Below are 5,395 nucleotides of genomic sequence, written 5' to 3'. Positions count from 1 at the left end.
TTTTGCTATTTGTGGTTTTTGTCTTTCGCATTGTACTGTGTAATTATTTTCCTGGCTTCCTTTTCAGAAATGGTAAAATCTTCAGACTCTATGAAGTCTTTTCGGAAGGCCAAGAAGGCGGTGGCAGCTCAAAACTTGTCACAGAAGAATTCGGGGGAGGGTTCTTCTGCACAGTTGCCTCCTAGGAAGCCGGCAATTGACTCTCAGGGTTCGAGGAAGATCATTCCGACCCCGCGAGTTCGGATAGTTCCCTTTAACCCCTTGCAAATGCCTTCCGATGCTGCATCCTCTCCTACTGCTGTTGGTCCTCCTCCCAAAAAGCAAAAGACCGTTGGGACTTATGATTTGAACAATAAAGAATTTGATAGCGTGGGTTTTGCTACAGAGTTGATAGCTTCTCATGGCAAAGTTCCTTTGGATGATGTTTCTATCCTTCATTATCTCCACTAAAGTGTTGCCACCACATCAAAATAATTAAACTGTTATAAAATTCAAAATTCATGCAATTCTTTTCCTTTTCAATTAAGCACGTTTTTATTTAAGAAAGGTGATGGATTCATAGGACATTCATAACTTCAAGGCATAGACACTAAGACACTAATGATCACAAGATACAAACATGGATAAACATAAGCATAAAAATTCGAAAAACAGAAGAATAAGGAACAAGGAAATCAAGGAACGGGTCCACCTTAGTGATGGCAGCTCTTCCTTCCTCTTGAAGGTCCTATGGAGTGCTTGAGCTCCTCAATGTCTCTTCCTTGCCTTTGTTGCTCCTCTTTCATGATTCTTTGATCTTCTCTAATTTCATGGAGGAGAATGGAGTGTTCTTGATGTTCCACCCTTAGTTGTCCCATGTTGGAACTTAATTCTCCTAAGGAGGTGTTTAGTTGCTCCCAATAGTCTTGTGGAGGAAAGTGCATCCCTTGAGGTATCTCAGGGATCTCATGATGAGAGGGGTCTCTTGTGTGCTCCATCCTTGTCTTGGTAATGGGCTTATCCTCATCAATGGTGATGTCTCCCTCTATGTCAACTCCAACTGAATAACAGAGGTGACAAATGAGGTGAGGAAAGGCTAACCTTGCTAAGGTAGAGGACTTATCCGCCACCTTGTAGAGTTCTTGGGCTATGACCTCATGAACTTCCACTTCTTCTCCAATCATGATGCTATGGATCATGATGGCCCGGTCCAAAGTAACTTCGGACCGGTTGCTAGTGGGAATGATTGAGCGTTGGATAAACTCCAACCATCCTCTAGCCACGGGTTTGAGGTCATGCCTTCTTAGTTGAACCGGCTTGCCTCTTGAATCTCTCTTCCATTGTGCGCCCTCTTCACATATGGTTGTGAGGACTTGGTCCAACCTTTGATAAAAGTTGACCCTTCTTGTGTAAGGATGTTCACCTCCTTGCATCATAGGCAAGTTGAACGCCACCCTCACACTTTCCGGACTAAAATCCAAGTATTTCCCCCGAACCATAGTAAGATAATTCTTTGGATCCGGGTTCACACTTTGATCATGGTTCTTGGTGATCCATGCATTGGCATAGAACTCTTGAACCATCAAGATTCCAACTTGTTGAATGGGGTTGGTAAGTACTTCCCAACCTCTTCTTTGGATCTCATGGCGGATCTCCGGATATTCACCCTTTTTGAGTGAAAAGGGGACCTCGGGGATCACCTTCTTCAAGGCCAGAACTTCATAGAAGTGGTCTTGATGCACCCTTGAGATGAATCTATCCATCTCCCATGACTCGGAGGTGGAAGCTTTTGCCTTCCCTTTCCTCTTTCTAGAGGTTTCTCCGGCCTTGGATGCCATAATAGTCATGGAAAAACGAAAAAGCAACGCTTTTACCACACCAAACTTAAAGGTTTGCTCGTCCTCGAGCAAAAGAAGAAAGAAGAGAGTAGAAGAAGAAGAAATGAGGAAGAGGGAGTTGGTGGTGTATTCGGCCAAGGGGGGGAGAAGTGGTGTTTTGGTTGTGTGAAAATGAAGGAGTGAAGAAGGGTTTATATAGTAGAGAGGGGAGATGAGGTTCGGCCATTATGGGTGGGTTTGGGAGGGAAAGTGGTTTGAATTTGAAGGGTGAGGTTGGTGGGGTTTTATGAAGGATGGATGTGAGTGGTGAAGAGAAAGATGGGATTTGATAGGTGAAGGGTTTTTGGGGAAGAGGTATTGAGGTGATTGGTGAATGGGGAAGAAGAGAGAGAGTGGTGGTGGGGTTGGTGGGGATCCTGTGGGGTCCACAGATCCTGTGGTGTCAAGGAAAAGTCATCCCTGCACCAAATGTTGCTCAAAATCACGTTTTGAGCCATTTCTGGCGTTAAACGCCGGGCTGGTGCCCATTCCTGGCGTTTAACGCCAGGTTCTTGCCCTTTTCTGGCGTTTAACGCCAGTCTGGTGCCCCTTTCTGGCGTTAAACGCCCAGAATGGTGCCAGACTGGGCGTTAAACGCCCAACTGCTAGGTTTACTGGCGTTTGAACGCCAGCAGCATCTTCCTCCAGGGTGTGCTGTTTTTCTTCCTGTTTTTCATTCTGTTTTTGCTTTTTCAATTAATTTTGTGACTTCTTATGATCATCAACCTACAAAATAAAATAAAATAACAAAAGAAAATATGTAAAATATAATATTGGGTTGCCTCCCAACAAGCGCTTCTTTAATGTCAGTAGCTTGACAGAGGGCTCTCATGGAGCCTCACAGATACTCAGAGCAATGTTGGAACCTCCCAACACCAAACTTAGAGTTTGAATGTGGGGGTTCAACACCAAACTTAGAGTTTGGTTGTGGCCTCCCAACACCAAACTTAGAGTTTGACTGTGGGGGCTCTTCTTGACTCTGATTTGAGAGAAGCTCTTCATGCTTCATCTCTATGGTGACAGAGGGGTATCCTTGAGCCTTAAACACAAAGGATTCTCCATTCACTTGAATGATCAGTTCACCTCCATCAACATCAATTACAGCCTTTGCTGTGGCTAGGAAGGGTCTGCCAAGGATGATGGTTTCATCCATGCACTTCCCAGTCTCTAGGACTATGAAATCAGTAGGGATGTAATGGTCTTCAATCTTAACCAAAACATTCTCTACAAGTCCATAAGCTTGTTTTCTTGAGTTGTCTGCCATCTCTAGTGAGATTTTTGCAGCTTGTACCTCAAAGATCCTTAGCTTCTCCATTACAGAGAGAGGCATGAGGTTTACACTTGACCCTAAGTCACATAGAGCCTTCTTGAAGGTCATGGTGCCTATGGTACAAGGTATTGAAAACTTCCCAGGATCTTGTCTCTTTTGAGGTAATTTCTGCCTAGACAAGTCATCCAGTTCTTTAGTGAGCTAAGGGGGTTCATCCTCCCAAGTCTCATTTCCAAATAACTTGTCATTTAGCTTCATGATTGCTCCAAGGTATTTAGCAACTTGCTCTTCAGTGACATACTCATCCTCTTCAGAGGAAGAATACTCATCAGAGCTCATGAATGGCAGAAGTAAGTCCAATGGAATCTCTATGGTCTCATTTTGAGCCTCAGATTCCCATGGTTCCTCATTGGGGAACTCATTGGAAGTTGGTGCACGCCCATTGAGGCCTTCCTCAGTGGCGTCCACTTCCTCTCCTTCCTCTCCAAATTCGGCCATATTGATGGCTTTGCACTCTCCTTTTGGATTTTCTTCTGTGTTGCTTGGAAGAGTACTTGGAGGGAGTTCAGTAACTTTCTTGCTCAGCTGTCCCACTTGTCCTTCCAAATTCCTAATGGAAGACCTTGTTTCAGTCATGAAACTTTCAGTGGTTTTGATTAGATCAGAGACCATGGTTGCTAAGTCAGAGGGGTTTTGCTTAGAATTCTCTGTCTGTTGCTGAGAAGATGATGGAAAGGGTTTGCCATTGTTAAACCTGTTTCTTCCACCATTATTATTGAAACCTTGTTGAGGTCTCTCTTGATTCTTCCATGAGAGATTTGGGTGATTTCTCCATGAAGAATTATAGGTGTTTCCATAGGGTTCTCCTAGGTAATTCACCTCTTCCATTGAAGGGTTCTCAGGATCATAAGCTTCTTCCTCAGATGAAGCCTCCTTAGTACTGCTTGGTGCATTTTGCATTCCAGACAGACTTTGAGAAATCAAATTGACTTGTTGAGTCAATATCTTGTTCTGAGCCAATATGGCATTCAGAGCATCAATCTCAAGAACTCCTTTCTTCTGACTTGTCCCATTGTTCACAGGATTCCTTTCAGAAGTGTACATGAATTGGTTATTTGCAACCATTTCAATGAGCTCTTGAGCCTCTGTAGGCGTCTTCTTCAGATGAAGAGATCCTCCAGCAGAGCTATCCAAAGACATCTTGGATAGTTCAGAGAGACCATCATAGAAAATACCTATGATGCTCCATTCAGAAAGCATGTCAGAAGGACATTTTCTGATCAATTGTTTGTATCTTTCCCAAGCTTCATAGAGGGATTCTCCATCCTTCTGTCTGAAGGTTTGGACTTCCACTCTAAGCTTACTCCATCTTTGTGGTGGAAAGAACTTTGCCAAGAAGGCATTGACTAGCTTTTCCCAAGAGTCCAGGCTTTCTTTAGGTTGAGAGTCCAACCATATTCTAGCTCTGTCTCTTACAGCAAAAGAGAATAGCATCAATCTATAGACCTCAGGGTCAACCCCATTAGTCTTGACTGTATCACAGATTTGCAAGAATTCAGCTAAGAACTGATGAGGATCTTCCATTGGAAGTCCATGGAACTTGCAATTCTGTTGCATTAGAGAAACTAATTGAGGCTTAAGCTCAAAGTTGTTTGCTCCAATGGCAGGGATAGAGATGCTTCTCCCATAAAAATCAGGAGTAGGTGCAGTAAAGTCACCCAGCACCTTCCTTGCATTGTTTGTATTATTGTTGTTTTCGGCTGCCATGTCTTCTTCTTCTTTGAAGAATTCGGTCAGGTCCTCTAAAGAGAGTTGTGCTTTGGCTTCTCTTAGTTTTCTCTTCAAGGTCCTTTCGGGTTCAGGGTCAGTTTCAACAAGAATGCCTTTGTCTCTGCTCCTGCTCATATGAAAGAGAAGAGAACAAGAAAATGTGGAGTCCTCTATGTCACAGTATAGAGATTCCTTGAGGTGTCAGAGGAAAAGAGAAATAGAAAGAAGAAGGAGAAGAAGAATTCGAACTTTACTTAGATAAGGTTCGAATTGTGCATTAAGAAGGAGTGGTACTCCATAAATAGAAGGATGTGAGGAGGAGGGGAGTAATTTTTCGAAAATTAATTAAAATATTTTGAAAACATTTTTGAAAAACACTAATTGATTTTCGAAAATAAAAGTGGAAAGGAAATCAAGTGATTTTTGAAAAAGATTTTTAAATTAGAAATCAAAAAGATTTGATTGTAAACTATTTTGACAAAGATGTAGTTAAGAAGAT

At 42.7% G+C, this 5,395-nt stretch overlaps 1 non-coding gene across 1 annotated transcript; it reads left to right on the top strand.

The window, feature by feature from the left end:
* The first annotated feature begins 4,380 nt into the window (after positions 1-4,380).
* On the top strand, positions 4,381-4,488 carry LOC130984813 (small nucleolar RNA R71). Its single transcript, XR_009088720.1, has one exon. It is a non-coding gene; the product is annotated as a small nucleolar RNA R71 (small nucleolar RNA).
* The last annotated feature ends 907 nt before the right edge of the window (positions 4,489-5,395 follow it).

This window comes from Arachis stenosperma, chromosome 5 (genome assembly GCF_014773155.1).
Source record: "Arachis stenosperma cultivar V10309 chromosome 5, arast.V10309.gnm1.PFL2, whole genome shotgun sequence".
Taxonomy (NCBI): domain Eukaryota; kingdom Viridiplantae; phylum Streptophyta; class Magnoliopsida; order Fabales; family Fabaceae; genus Arachis; species Arachis stenosperma.
The sequence above is the reverse complement of the archived record's forward strand: the minus strand, read 5'-3'. Positions and strand labels throughout refer to the sequence as shown.